General features: G+C 50.5%; 1 protein-coding gene across 1 annotated transcript in view; it reads left to right on the plus strand.

The window, feature by feature from the left end:
- The window catches only part of LUZP2 (leucine zipper protein 2), a 1,211,598-nt gene that overhangs the window by 537,316 nt on the left and 657,809 nt on the right, over positions 1–16,473 (plus strand). The window lies entirely within an intron of this gene.

Below are 16,473 nucleotides of genomic sequence, written 5' to 3' on the forward strand. Positions count from 1 at the left end.
CCTGTTTGTGAGCTGCATGTTTGGTTTCCGAGTCTTTGTTAGGTGTTACAGTGAAGTAGAAAGGGTTTGAAGTGACATAAAAGCATATTTGTGTTCTAATGTTAAGGCTTTATGTGTAAAAACAGAAAGCTGCAGGGTAATGGGAAATGTAACATTTATAGAAAGCTTTAGATATTTAGAGGAATAAAAGATCTTGTTCTCATTACCAACAAATGTTTTTCAAGCATTTATCTCCTTTATGAGATTGGCTTTAGCTTGGCGGTCCATATACTAAACTTTACGCCCATCAAATAAATTATGAAAGAGATAAATTCCCCTTTCAGTTAAAGCTTCTGTGGTGCAAATATCATCGTCATTTGTGTAAGGAAATCATTCATACAATACATTATCTGTTGTATCCTATTCCAGATGCTTGTAATTTCTACATATAGATTGCATCATATGGCAACACTAAATCTTCCATTCCAAACAATATTTTCTTAGATTTCATATGCTGTGAAGATTAGTATCATTTGGTACATCATTGTTAAGTTAGAGCTGGCCACCATTGGTGGACATGAATAGGATAGGGCTACTGAGCAAGGTTAGTTTATTGACACTTTGCTGCCCCACAGCTAATTTACTATAAGCAATAAGCTCACGAACAACCTTCTTAAGGCTTATTCAGTGTTATGATCCTAGTGGCAAGGATCGCAGGTCGGACTAGCTAAGTAACTGAACAGACTACTAGCTCTGGGGAAGTGGTAACTAGATTGACCGCAACCTGATCCTATCCGCAAACAACTATAGGCAGCCGTGGAACGTTACCTAAAAAATCCTAGACGTATCATCACGGCCTGAGAAACTGACTATTCCTAGAGAGAAAGTAAGTCCTCACTTGCCTCAGTGGAAGACCCCAAAGATATAGAATAGCCCCCCACAAATATTAACGGTGAGTTAAGGGGAAAGCATAGAGATGAAATCATATTTAGCAAATGAGGCCCGCTAATACTAGATAGCAGAAAATAGGAAGAGAACTGTGCGGTCAATGAAAAACCCTATTCAAAATATCCACGCAGAGATTGCTCGAGCCCCCGCACCAACTAACGGTGCGGGGGAAGCAACTCCGTACCCCAGAGCTTACCAGCAAAAATAAATCACATGTTAGCAAGCTGGACTAGACTCATCATACACAGAAATCATATTGCAGGCAGATGAGCAAAAAATATTCAAACAGAACTTAGCTTATCCTGAAGAGGCAGAACACGAGATAATCAGGAGTAATCAGAATAGCACTGAATACCTTGACAGCCGGCAACAAGTGGAAATGAAGCAGGGCTAAATAGGAGCCTCCCTGGTGAATAACGAGGCAGCTGATCCAGCAGACCCGCAGGATAATAAACCAAACCACCAGGGGGAGCCAAAAAACCAAAGTCACACAATACCATCTGTGACCACAAGAGGGAGCCTGAAAACGGAGTTCACAACAGTACCCCCCCCTTGAGGAGGGGTCACCGAACCCTCATCAAAACCCCCAGGGCGATCAGGGTGAGCCACATGGAAGGCACGAACCAAATCGGCCGCATGAACATCAGAGGCGACAACCCAGGAATTATCCTCCTGACCATAGCCTTTCCACTTAACCAAATACTGAAGCCTCCGTCTAGAAATACGAGAATCCAAGATCCTCTCCACCACGTATTCCAATTCTCCCTCAACCAGCACAGGGGCAGGAGGTTCAACCGAAGGAACCACAGGCACCACATACCTCCGCAACAACGACCGATGGAACACATTATGAATAGCAAACGATGCCGGGAGGTCCAAACGAAATGACACAGGGTTAAGGACTTCCAAAATTTTATAAGGACCGATAAACCGAGGCTTAAACTTAGGAGAGGAGACCTTCATAGGAACAAAGCGAGAAGACAACCACACCAAATCCCCAACGCGAAGTCGGGGACCCACACAGCGACGGCGGTTGGCAAAGCGCTGAGCCTTCTCTTGTGACAGCTTCAAATTGTCCACCACATGATTCCAAATCTGATGCAACCTATCCACCACAACATCCATTCCAGGACAGTCAGAAGACTCCACCTGACCCGAGGAAAAACGAGGATGAAACCCTGAATTACAAAAAAAAGGCGAAACCAAAGTAGCAGAACTAGCCCGATTATTAAGGGCAAACTCGGCCAATGGCAAAAAAGTCACCCAGTCGTCCTGATCAGCAGAAACAAAACATCTTAAATAGGTTTCCAAAGCCTGATTAGTGCGCTCGGTTTGGCCATTCGTCTGAGGATGGAAGGCCGACGAAAAAGACAAATTAATGCCCATCTTAGCACAAAAGGTCCGCCAAAATCTAGACACAAACTGGGATCCTCTGTCGGAAACAATATTTTCAGGGATCCCATGCAAACGAACCACATTTCGAAAAAACAGAGGAACCAACTCGGAGGAGGAAGGCAACTTAGGCAAGGGCACCAAATGGACCATTTTAGAAAAACGATCACACACCACCCAAATGACCGACATTCTCTGAGAGACAGGGAGATCTGAAATAAAATCCATGGAAATGTGCGTCCAAGGCCTCTTCGGGACAGGCAAAGGCAACAACAAGCCACTGGCATGAGAACAGCAAGGCTTAGCCCGAGCACAAATTCCACAAGACTGCACAAAGGAACGCACATCCCGCGACAAAGAAGGCCACCAGAAGGACCTAGCCACCAAATCTCTGGTACCAAAAATCCCAGGATGGCCTGCCAACACCGAAGAATGAACCTCGGAAATAACTCTGCTGGTCCATCTATCCGGGACAAACAGTCTCTCCGGTGGAAAACGGTCAGGTCTATCCGCCTGAAACTCCTGCAGCACTCGTCGCAAATCTGGGGAGATGGCAGACAAAATCACCCCTTCTCTGAGGATACCAGCTGGCTCTGAATCACCAGGAGAGTCAGGCACAAAACTCCTAGAAAGAGCATCAGCCTTCACATTCTTCGAACCAGGCAGGTATGAGACCACGAAATCAAAACGAGAGAAAAACAACGACCAACGAGCCTGTCTAGGATTCAGCCGCTTGGCCGACTCGAGAGAAATCAAATTCTTGTGATCAGTCAAGACCACCACACGATGCTTAGCTCCCTCGAGCCAATGTCGCCACTCTTCAAATGCCCACTTCATAGCCAACAACTCCCGATTACCAACATCATAATTCCGCTCGGCAGGCGAAAACTTTCTTGAAAAGAAAGCACATGGCTTCATCACAGAGCCATCAGAGCTTCTCTGCGACAAAACAGCCCCCGCTCCAATCTCAGAAGCATCAACCTCGACCTGGAAGGGAAGGGAGACGTCTGGCTGACATAAGACCGGAGCCGAAGAAAACCGGTGCTTCAGCTCCCGAAAGGCCTCCACAGCCGCAGGAGACCAATTAGTAACATCAGAACCCTTCTTGGTCAAATCCGTCAATGGCTTAACAACACCAGAAAAATTAGCGATGAAGCGACGGTAAAAATTAGCAAAACCCAAGAACTTCTGAAGACTTTTAACAGATGTAGGCTGAGTCGAGTCATGAATAGCCTGAACCTTGACTGGGTCCATCTCAATAGCAGAAGGAAAAAAAATGAAACCCAAAAAAGAGACCTTCTGGACTCCAAAAAGACATTGCTTTCCAATCCAGGACTGGATTATGAGTCTGCAACCATGGCAGGCCCAACACGACAACATCATGCAAATTATGCAATACAAGAAAGCGAATCACCTCCTGATGAACAGGAGTCATGAACATGGTCACTTGTGTCCAGTACTGAGGTTTATTCGTAGCCAATGGTGTAGCATCAATTCCCCTTAGTGGAATAGGGAATTTTAAAGGCTCCAAAACAAAACCACAGCGCCTGGCAAATGACAAATCCATCAGACTCAGGGCAGCACCTGAATCCACAAAAGCCATAACCGGGTAAGATGACAGGGAACAAATCAGGGTAACAGACAAAATAAACTTAGGCTGTAAAGTACCGATGGTGACAGATTTGTCAATCTTTTTTGTGCGCTTAGAGCATGCTGAGATAACATGAGCTGAGTCACCACAGTAAAAGCACAACCCATTTTGCCGTCTATAATTTTGCCGTTCACTTCTGGTCAGAATTCTATCACATTGCATAGACTCAGGTGTCTGTTCAGAAGATACCGCCAAATGGTGCGCAGGTTTGCGCTCCCGCAAACGCCGATCAATCTGAATGGCCAGAGTCATTGACTCATTCAGACCTGCAGGCGTAGGGAACCCCACCATGACATTCTTAATGGCTTCAGAAAGACCTTTTCTGAAATTTGCAGCCAGGGCACACTCATTCCATTGAGTAAGCACCGACCATTTCCGAAATTTCTGGCAGTACACCTCTGCATCATCTTGCCCCTGAGAGAGGGCCAACAACGCTTTTTCAGCCTGGTTCTCAAGATTAGGTTCCTCATAGAGCAATCCAAGGGCCAGAAAAAACGCATCCACACTGAGCAATGCAGGATCCCCTGGCGCCAATGCGAAGGCCCAATCTTGAGGGTCGGCTGTACTGTTATGATCCTAGTGGCAAGGATCGCAGGTCGGACTAGCTAAGTAACTGAACAGACTACTAGCTCTGGGGAAGTGGTAACTAGATTGACCACAACCTGATCCTATCCGCAAACAACTATAGGCAGCCGTGGAACGTTACCTAAAAAATCCTAGACATCTCATCACGGCCTGAGAAACTGACTATTCCTAGAGAGAAAGTAAGTCCTCACTTGCCTCAGTGGAAGACCCCAAAGATATAGAATAGCCCCCCACAAATATTAAAGGTGAGTTAAGGGGAAAGCACAAACGCAGAGATGAAATCATATTTAGCAAATGAGGCCCGCTAATACTAGATAGCAGAAAATAGGAAGAGAACTGTGCGGTCAATGAAAAACCCTATTCAAAATATCCACGCAGAGATTGCTCGAGCCCCCGCACCAACTAACGGTGCGGGGGAAGCAACTCCGTACCCCAGAGCTTACCAGCAAAAAGAAATCACATGTTAGCAAGCTGGACTAGACTCATCATACACAGAAATCATATTGCAGGCAGATGAGCAAAAAATATTCAAATAGAACTTAGCTTATCCTGAAGAGGCAGAACACGAGATAATCAGGAGTAATCAGAATAGCACTGAATACCTTGACAGCCAGCAACAAGTGGAAATGAAGCAGGGCTAAATAGGAGCCTCCCTGGTGAATAACGAGGCAGCTGATCCAGCAGACCCGCAGGATAATAAACCAAACCACCAGGGGGAGCCAAAAAACCAAAGTCACACAATACCATCTGTGACCACAAGAGGGAGCCTGAAAACGGAGTTCACAACATTCAGACAACCGTGCAAATCGGTCGGAGATTGTACTGCAATGCACAAACTGGCCGGGGTTCACTCCCTACTTGCGTTTGAAAGTCTCACAAAAACACATGAAGCTGTCACGCTCAGGTCACTTTCTCAATATAATTATATGAGATTCAATGCAAGGTGATCTTAGACTTATATTAATAAAGGAAGAAACTATCAGCTCTGTGAGTTGGCAAGAATGAGCTTTGGTCACATGATCCATAAAAGGTCCAGAGCAACATTGTAAATGGCTTTAGACAGCGATCAGTGGGGATTTTAATTCATACCTTGTACATCCATTTACTGATAGCTATCATATGGGGAATTTAAATAAGCAAAAATGCTAGAGTAGTACTTAAAATGGAGTGTGTATGTGCTTCTACGTTTGTGTGAGATTCATGTTGTCTTTGTCTTAACCTTTTCTAACCTTAACTCCTGCACAATCTTGGACATATCCATACATCCAGGTTGGTAAGTACTTACCTGTAGTGATGAGCGAACACCCTGATGTTCAGGATCAGCAGGTTTTCCCGAGTTTTTTTGTAAAGTTCGAGTTCGGGGGCCGAAGATGACGCGAACTTGCGTCCGAACCCCGAACTTGGACCTTATAGATATGGGATGGGGCAGGGGGCTGTAAGAGAAAGAATAAAATTAATAATAAACATTATATTTATACTTACCTGTCCAGCGACGCGTCCCCCTTTCCCGCTGTCTCCCGGCCGCATATGCTTCTGGGGCTGCTCATTACCTTCCGGCGGTATTCACTGCACTCGGCAGTCTTCGGCTTTTTCCGGCAGTGTTCTTTTGGTGATGTCACTGCACGAACACTTCTGGGAATAACCGAAGACTGCCGAGTGCAGTGAATACCGCTGGAAGGTAATAAGCGGGCCCGGAAGCAGATGCGACTGGGAGACAGCGGGATGGGAGGACGTGTCGCTGGACAGGTAAGTATAATATTTATAATTTTTTAATTAATTTTATTCTTCCTTTCTCAGGACCCGAACTGGACCCGAACTGTAACACGGGTTTCCCATGGAAACACGTGTTTGGGACCTTGTGAACAAACACTATGTGTTCGTTACGGGTCCCAAACTTTACAGTTCAGGTTCGCCCATCCCTACTTACCAGGCTTGGAAGTATGGATACGCCATGGTGATTTTGCAAGCGCAGGAGCTGTGCGCATGCCATTGCCACCATGTGTTCAGCTGATATGAAAGCTGACACCCAGCGCTCACTGCCAGGAGCAGTGCCCACTCCGCCTCCAGCATTTTAGTCACCTAAATACTGAGATCTATAGCAATTGCTCTCTGATAAGCACCCTCACAACATCATCACTAGGGCCCAGTCATTGCAATGGTGACCAGATATCATCATGACCATTTCCAGGTAACCAGAGTTAGCAAGCTTGCTACACCATGCTCAGAGCATGGTGTATAAAGCTTAAAAGGTCAGTGAAGCACTGACAGTTTATAAAGCATAGTAATGCCCATGCATTGCTATGCTTTATAAGCGATCAGAGTGGAAAAATTGAAAGTTCCAGAGAGAGACTAAGAATAAAAGTAAAAATAAGTAAAAACACAAAATAATAATTAAAACAAAAAAATATGTTTTGCACTTAAAAATGAATATTTTTATGAAAAAAAATAAAGACACAAAAATCTACACTTTTGGTATCGCCACATCCAGAACGACCAGAACTGACCTACTAGTTAAACCCATCAGTGAACACTAGTGTTGAGCGATACTTTCCGATATCGGAAAGTATCGGTATCGGAAAGTATCGGCCGATACCGTCAAAATATCGGATCTAATCCGATACCGATACCCGATCCCAATGCAAGTCAATGAGACGAAAATATCGGAATTAAAATAAACCCTTTCTTTCCTTGTAGGTTCATTCTACATGAAGGAAAACAACTAAGAATAATGTAGGATGTATTGGGGGACGTGGCGGAGACATTAAAGGCACAGAAGTTTAGCCCAATGTAATAGAATAGCAGGTTTTTTTTTTTTTATGACGTTCGGCGGTAGACAGATTTTGACTATGTTAATTTTTTTTTATTTTGTCAGATATTGATGTTTCACTACTTCCACGCCCTTCACCTTCTTTTTTACTTCTCCCACACTTTCTTCTTCATTATCCTCATCATCAGCTTCTTTGACATCAACTTCTTCACCTTATTCATCTTCTTCTTCATCTTCTACCTATTATTTTTTTTCTTACATTGTTCATATTCTTTTTATTTTACTATTATCTTCATCATATTCTACTTCTTCATCATATTCTTATTTGTGACAGGCATTCCCGTAGTTGTTAGCTATAAAAGTTTGAAGATTACACCTTCCGTTCTGCCTGTCACAAAAGAGTTACATTTGTCCGCGTTCAGTTTGGCCTGCAGCATCAGGCTTTATCCAGGGGCACCACGAGGAGGAACGGACTCACCCCCATACACTGCTTAGTCTTCTTCTGCTTATAATTTAGATAATATTTTTTGCTCTGATATTTAGTGTTATGCTTAATGTTCTTCTGCTCTTTGTTCTGCAGCCTCTTGTTCTTCTGCTTCTCGGTCTTCCAGGTCGTCGTCGTCTCCAGGGTCGTCGTCTCCGGGGTCGTCGTCATCGGGGTGGTCTTCAGGGTCGTCATCTCCGGGGTCGTCGTCATCGGGGTGGTCTTCGGGGCCATCGTCTCCAGGGTCGTCGTCATCACGGTGGTTGTCGTCTCTGGTGTCGTCGTCATCTTAGGGGTGGTCTTCCGGGTCATCGTGTTTAGTCTCTTGAACTTGGAAATGTAGCAGAAGGTACAAGAAGGCTGAGAAAATGCCGAGAACCAGCTGATGGAACTGGAACTCGGATGGCTACCCGAAGGTCCAAGAGCCAATGGAACTACCGAGGACCAGCTGACGTTACTGGAACCCGGTTACTAAGCAGGAGGTACCCGTGCCTGAAAGCACTACCAAGGACCACCTGACGTTGGTGGAACTCGGATACCCAGAGGGAGGCACCTAAGCCAAAGGCTCTGCCCGGAACCAGCTGACGGTACTGGAACCAGGATGGGGAGCAGAAGGTACAAGAGCAAAAGACACTGCCGAGAACCAGCTGACGGTGCTGGAACCCGGATGGGTAGCCGAAGGTCCAAGAGCCAATGGAACTACCGAAGACCAGCTGACGTTACTGGAACCCGGTTACTAAGCAGGAGGTACCCGTGCCTGAAAGCACTACCAAGGACCACCTGACGTTGGTGGAACTCGGATACCCAGAGGGAGGCACCTAAGCCAAAGGCTCTGCCCGGAACCAGCTGACGGTACTAGAACCAGGATGGGGAGCAGAAGGTACAAGAGCAAGTGTCTGCGTGGCTTTTGCAGGACACGATGCCGGCTGCACAGCAGGGGAACAGCTGGCGGTGCTGAACCCCACTGACACATTGGCTGGTGTTTTTCTCTGTGCAGCTAGCAGTACCGGACCCCAACTGGCGGTGTTAGAGCCCGGGGTCAGCAGGAGGAGGAGATGGAGCAGAGTGTAGGCCGAAGCCTGCACTGGCGGCAGCTTTGGGTCTGTTGTGCCTGCGTGGCTGTTGCAGGACACGTTGCCGGCTGCACAGCAGGGGAACAGCTGGCGGTGCTGAACCCCACTGACATATTGGCTGGTGTTTGGCTCTGTGCAGCTAGCAGTACCGGGCCCCAACTGGCGGTGTTGGAGCCCGGGCTCTGCAGGGGGAGCAGAGTGTAGGCCGAAGCCTACTTGAACCAATTTCAAAGGTAACCTTTAACCCCCCCTCAGGGGTTACAAAGTAGAAGAGCCACAGCTTATGCAGCAGTAGTTCTGCACAAGTCAAAGGTTGCTCTTTTAATTTTGCTCCTTGCACACGCTGAATGAAACACGTATAACATTTAGCCCTTTATACAGTCAAACTGTGTTGGAGGCGCGAGTTCCCTTTGTAATGAGACGCAGCACAGATGTCAAGAATCCCACCTTGGTGCTGGGTGCAGCCTCCTGAGCGTTGTTATTTGCTGTACAGGAGTCTGCGCTGTCGTGTTATCCCCTGGCCTAGCGCTGTTAGCGCTGCCCATCTTCTGACCTCATTTAATGTCGGCCGCTGCGGTTCGCGATGACCATGAATCCCAGCCCCGCGGTGTCTTAACATTGTTAAAACACTGCGGGGCTGGGATTCATGGCCTGGCGCAGCACATATGTTCGCCTCTCGCACTCGGGTCCTTACACCCGCTGCAGACTGTGCGGCGTCAGCTGATCCCTTATCGCATGCCACGGCCATGAAGCCGCACAGTCTGAAGAAGGCGGAAGGAGATGAGGGACAGGCGAACTGATGCACTGCTCATGCCCATCAATCACACCCTCGCAGTCCCAAGAAATAAGACACCGAGGGGCGTTGTGTGGGTCAGGGCGGCCGCAGAGGCGCAGGCAGCCAAACAATGATGCCAGAAGACGGGCAGCGCTACCAAGGGGGTTGCAGCGTGTCATTACAAAGGAAAGTCACACCCCCGGGACGGTTAAATGGTCACACAGAGGACACATTTCAGACGTGTTTTCAGTTCCACATGTGCGAGGAGAATACGTTTATGAGCCACCTTGCACACATGCAGCATTACCGCTGTACAAGGTGGCCTTAAAAACGTACAAACGCCTGGGGGAGGGGGGACAGGTTCCCTTCAATTTCAGTTCTTGTGTCTGCGTGGCTTTTGCAGGACACGATGCCGGCTGCACAGCAGGGGAACAGCTGGCGGTGCTGAACCCCACTGACACATTGGCTGGTGTTTTTCTCTGTGCAGCTAGCAGTACCGGGCCCCAACTGGCGGTGTTAGAGCCCGGGGTCAGCAGGAGGAGGAGATGGAGCAGAGTGTAGGCCGAAGCCTGCACTGGCGGCAGCTTTGGGTCTGTTGTGCCTGCGTGGCTGTTGCAGGACACGTTGCCGGCTGCACAGCAGGGGAACAGCTGGCGCTGCTGAACCCCACTGACACATTGGCTGGTGTTTGGCTCTGTGCAGCTAGCAGTACAGGGCCCCAACTGGCGGTGTTGGAGCCCGGGCTCTGCAGGGGGAGCAGAGTGTAGGCCGAAGCCTACTTGAACCAATTTCAAAGGTAACCTTTAACCCCCCCCTCAGGGGTTACAAAGTAGAAGAGCCACAGCTTATGCAGCAGTAGTGCTGCACAAGTCAAAGGTTGCTCTTTTAATTTTGCTCCTTGCACACGCTGAATGAAACACGTATAACATTTAGCCCTTTATACAGTCAAACTGTGTTGGAGGCGCGAGTTCCCTTTGTAATGAGACGCAGCACAGATGTCAAGAATCCCACCTTGGTGCTGGGTGCAGCCTCCTGAGCGTTGTTATTTGCTGTACAGGAGTCTGCGCTGTCGTGTTATCCCCTGGCCTAGCGCTGTTAGCGCTGCCCATCTTCTGACCTCATTTAATGTCGGCCGCTGCGGTTCGCGATGACCATGAATCCCAGCCCCGCGGTGTCTTAACATTGTTAAAACACTGCGGGGCTGGGATTCATGGCCTGGCGCAGCACATATGTTCGCCTCTCGCACTCGGGTCCTTACACCCGCTGCAGACTGTGCGGCGTCAGCTGATCCCTTATCGCATGCCACGGCCATGAAGCCGCACAGTCTGAAGAAGGCGGAAGGAGATGAGGGACAGGCGAACTGATGCACTGCTCATGCCCATCAATCACACCCTCGCAGTCCCAAGAAATAAGACACCGAGGGGCGTTGTGTGGGTCAGGGCGGCCGCAGAGGCGCAGGCAGCCAAACAATGATGCCAGAAGACGGGCAGCGCTACCAAGGGGGTTGCAGCGTGTCATTACAAAGGAAAGTCACACCCCCGGGACGGTTAAATGGTCACACAGAGGACACATTTCAGACGTGTTTTCAGTTCCACATGTGCGAGGAGAATACGTTTATGAGCCACCTTGCACACATGCAGCATTACCGCTGTACAAGGTGGCCTTAAAAACGTACAAACGCCTGGGGGAGGGGGGACAGGTTCCCTTCAATTTCAGTTCTTGTGTCTGCGTGGCTTTTGCAGGACACGATGCCGGCTGCACAGCAGGGGAACAGCTGGCGGTGCTGAACCCCACTGACACATTGGCTGGTGTTTTTCTCTGTGCAGCTAGCAGTACCGGGCCCCAACTGGCGGTGTTAGAGCCCGGGGTCAGCAGGAGGAGGAGATGGAGCAGAGTGTAGGCCGAAGCCTGCACTGGCGGCAGCTTTGGGTCTGTTGTGCCTGCGTGGCTGTTGCAGGACACGTTGCCGGCTGCACAGCAGGGGAACAGCTGGCGGTGCTGAACCCCACTGACACATTGGCTGGTGTTTGGCTCTGTGCAGCTAGCAGTACCGGGCCCCAACTGGCGGTGTTGGAGCCCGGGCTCTGCAGGGGGAGCAGAGTGTAGGCCGAAGCCTACTTGAACCAATTTCAAAGGTAACCTTTAACCCCCCCTCAGGGGTTACAAAGTAGAAGAGCCACAGCTTATGCAGCAGTAGTGCTGCACAAGTCAAAGGTTGCTCTTTTAATTTTGCTCCTTGCACACGCTGAATGAAACACGTATAACATTTAGCCCTTTATACAGTCAAACTGTGTTGGAGGCGCGAGTTCCCTTTGTAATGAGACGCAGCACAGATGTCAAGAATCCCACCTTGGTGCTGGGTGCAGCCTCCTGAGCGTTGTTATTTGCTGTACAGGAGTCTGCGCTGTCGTGTTATCCCCTGGCCTAGCGCTGTTAGCGCTGCCCATCTTCTGACCTCATTTAATGTCGGCCGCTGCGGTTCGCGATGACCATGAATCCCAGCCCCGCGGTGTCTTAACATTGTTAAAACACTGCGGGGCTGGGATTCATGGCCTGGCGCAGCACATATGTTCGCCTCTCGCACTCGGGTCCTTACACCCGCTGCAGACTGTGCGGCGTCAGCTGATCCCTTATCGCATGCCACGGCCATGAAGCCGCACAGTCTGAAGAAGGCGGAAGGAGATGAGGGACAGGCGAACTGATGCACTGCTCATGCCCATCAATCACACCCTCGCAGTCCCAAGAAATAAGACACCGAGGGGCGTTGTGTGGGTCAGGGCGGCCGCAGAGGCGCAGGCAGCCAAACAATGATGCCAGAAGACGGGCAGCGCTACCAAGGGGGTTGCAGCGTGTCATTACAAAGGAAAGTCACACCCCCGGGACGGTTAAATGGTCACACAGAGGACACATTTCAGACGTGTTTTCAGTTCCACATGTGCGAGGAGAATACGTTTATGAGCCACCTTGCACACATGCAGCATTACCGCTGTACAAGGTGGCCTTAAAAACGTACAAACGCCTGGGGGAGGGGGGACAGGTTCCCTTCAATTTCAGTTCTTGTGTCTGCGTGGCTTTTGCAGGACACGATGCCGGCTGCACAGCAGGGGAACAGCTGGCGGTGCTGAACCCCACTGACACATTGGCTGGTGTTTTTCTCTGTGCAGCTAGCAGTACCGGGCCCCAACTGGCGGTGTTAGAGCCCGGGGTCAGCAGGAGGAGGAGATGGAGCAGAGTGTAGGCCGAAGCCTGCACTGGCGGCAGCTTTGGGTCTGTTGTGCCTGCGTGGCTGTTGCAGGACACGTTGCCGGCTGCACAGCAGGGGAACAGCTGGCGCTGCTGAACCCCACTGACACATTGGCTGGTGTTTGGCTCTGTGCAGCTAGCAGTACAGGGCCCCAACTGGCGGTGTTGGAGCCCGGGCTCTGCAGGGGGAGCAGAGTGTAGGCCGAAGCCTACTTGAACCAATTTCAAAGGTAACCTTTAACCCCCCCCTCAGGGGTTACAAAGTAGAAGAGCCACAGCTTATGCAGCAGTAGTGCTGCACAAGTCAAAGGTTGCTCTTTTAATTTTGCTCCTTGCACACGCTGAATGAAACACGTATAACATTTAGCCCTTTATACAGTCAAACTGTGTTGGAGGCGCGAGTTCCCTTTGTAATGAGACGCAGCACAGATGTCAAGAATCCCACCTTGGTGCTGGGTGCAGCCTCCTGAGCGTTGTTATTTGCTGTACAAGAGTCTGCGCTGTCGTGTTATCCCCTGGCCTAGCGCTGTTAGCGCTGCCCATCTTCTGACCTCATTTAATGTCGGCCGCTGCGGTTCGCGATGACCATGAATCCCAGCCCCGCGGTGTCTTAACATTGTTAAAACACTGCGGGGCTGGGATTCATGGCCTGGCGCAGCACATATGTTCGCCTCTCGCACTCGGGTCCTTACACCCGCTGCAGACTGTGCGGCGTCAGCTGATCCCTTATCGCATGCCACGGCCATGAAGCCGCACAGTCTGAAGAAGGCGGAAGGAGATGAGGGACAGGCGAACTGATGCACTGCTCATGCCCATCAATCACACCCTCGCAGTCCCAAGAAATAAGACACCGAGGGGCGTTGTGTGGGTCAGGGCGGCCGCAGAGGCGCAGGCAGCCAAACAATGATGCCAGAAGACGGGCAGCGCTACCAAGGGGGTTGCAGCGTGTCATTACAAAGGAAAGTCACACCCCCGGGACGGTTAAATGGTCACACAGAGGACACATTTCAGACGTGTTTTCAGTTCCACATGTGCGAGGAGAATACGTTTATGAGCCACCTTGCACACATGCAGCATTACCGCTGTACAAGGTGGCCTTAAAAACGTACAAACGCCTGGGGGAGGGGGGACAGGTTCCCTTCAATTTCAGTTCTTGTGTCTGCGTGGCTTTTGCAGGACACGATGCCGGCTGCACAGCAGGGGAACAGCTGGCGGTGCTGAACCCCACTGACACATTGGCTGGTGTTTTTCTCTGTGCAGCTAGCAGTACCGGGCCCCAACTGGCGGTGTTAGAGCCCGGGGTCAGCAGGAGGAGGAGATGGAGCAGAGTGTAGGCCGAAGCCTGCACTGGCGGCAGCTTTGGGTCTGTTGTGCCTGCGTGGCTGTTGCAGGACACGTTGCCGGCTGCACAGCAGGGGAACAGCTGGCGGTGCTGAACCCCACTGACACATTGGCTGGTGTTTGGCTCTGTGCAGCTAGCAGTACCGGGCCCCAACTGGCGGTGTTGGAGCCCGGGCTCTGCAGGGGGAGCAGAGTGTAGGCCGAAGCCTACTTGAACCAATTTCAAAGGTAACCTTTAACCCCCCCCTCAGGGGTTACAAAGTAGAAGAGCCACAGCTTATGCAGCAGTAGTGCTGCACAAGTCAAAGGTTGCTCTTTTAATTTTGCTCCTTGCACACGCTGAATGAAACACGTATAACATTTAGCCCTTTATACAGTCAAACTGTGTTGGAGGCGCGAGTTCCCTTTGTAATGAGACGCAGCACAGATGTCAAGAATCCCACCTTGGTGCTGGGTGCAGCCTCCTGAGCGTTGTTATTTGCTGTACAGGAGTCTGCGCTGTCGTGTTATCCCCTGGCCTAGCGCTGTTAGCGCTGCCCATCTTCTGACCTCATTTAATGTCGGCCGCTGCGGTTCGCGATGACCATGAATCCCAGCCCCGCGGTGTCTTAACATTGTTAAAACACTGCGGGGCTGGGATTCATGGCCTGGCGCAGCACATATGTTCGCCTCTCGCACTCGGGTCCTTACACCCGCTGCAGACTGTGCGGCGTCAGCTGATCCCTTATCGCATGCCACGGCCATGAAGCCGCACAGTCTGAAGAAGGCGGAAGGAGATGAGGGACAGGCGAACTGATGCACTGCTCATGCCCATCAATCACACCCTCGCAGTCCCAAGAAATAAGACACCGAGGGGCGTTGTGTGGGTCAGGGCGGCCGCAGAGGCGCAGGCAGCCAAACAATGATGCCAGAAGACGGGCAGCGCTACCAAGGGGGTTGCAGCGTGTCATTACAAAGGAAAGTCACACCCCCGGGACGGTTAAATGGTCACACAGAGGACACATTTCAGACGTGTTTTCAGTTCCACATGTGCGAGGAGAATACGTTTATGAGCCACCTTGCACACATGCAGCATTACCGCTGTACAAGGTGGCCTTAAAAACGTACAAACGCCTGGGGGAGGGGGGACAGGTTCCCTTCAATTTCAGTTCTTGTGTCTGCGTGGCTTTTGCAGGACACGATGCCGGCTGCACAGCAGGGGAACAGCTGGCGGTGCTGAACCCCACTGACACATTGGCTGGTGTTTTTCTCTGTGCAGCTAGCAGTACCGGGCCCCAACTGGCGGTGTTAGAGCCCGGGGTCAGCAGGAGGAGGAGATGGAGCAGAGTGTAGGCCGAAGCCTGCACTGGCGGCAGCTTTGGGTCTGTTGTGCCTGCGTGGCTGTTGCAGGACACGTTGCCGGCTGCACAGCAGGGGAACAGCTGGCGGTGCTGAACCCCACTGACACATTGGCTGGTGTTTCGCTCTGTGCAGCTAGCAGTACCGGGCCCCAACTGGCGGTGTTGGAGCCCGGGCTCTGCAGGGGGAGCAGAGTGTAGGCCGAAGCCTACTTGAACCAATTTCAAAGGTAACCTTTAACCCCCCCCTCAGGGGTTACAAAGTAGAAGAGCCACAGCTTATGCAGCAGTAGTGCTGCACAAGTCAAAGGTTGCTCTTTTAATTTTGCTCCTTGCACACGCTGAATGAAACACGTATAACATTTAGCCCTTTATACAGTCAAACTGTGTTGGAGGCGCGAGTTCCCTTTGTAATGAGACGCAGCACAGATGTCAAGAATCCCACCTTGGTGCTGGGTGCAGCCTCCTGAGCGTTGTTATTTGCTGTACAGGAGTTTGCGCTGTCGTGTTATCCCCTGGCCTAGCGCTGTTAGCGCTGCCCATCTTCTGACCTCATTTAATGTCGGCCGCTGCGGTTCGCGATGACCATGAATCCCAGCCCCGCGGTGTCTTAACATTGTTAAAACACTGCGGGGCTGGGATTCATGGCCTGGCGCAGCACATATGTTCGCCTCTCGCACTCGGGTCCTTACACCCGCTGCAGACTGTGCGGCGTCAGCTGATCCCTTATCGCATGCCACGGCCATGAAGCCGCACAGTCTGAAGAAGGCGGAAGGAGATGAGGGACAGGCGAACTGATGCACTGCTCATGCCCATCAATCACACCCTCGCAGTCCCAAGAAATAAGACACCGAGGGGCGTTGTGTGGGTCAGGGCGGCCGCAGAGGCGCAGGCAGCC

Source organism: Ranitomeya variabilis, chromosome 2 (assembly GCF_051348905.1).
Source record: "Ranitomeya variabilis isolate aRanVar5 chromosome 2, aRanVar5.hap1, whole genome shotgun sequence".
Lineage (NCBI taxonomy): Eukaryota > Metazoa > Chordata > Amphibia > Anura > Dendrobatidae > Ranitomeya > Ranitomeya variabilis.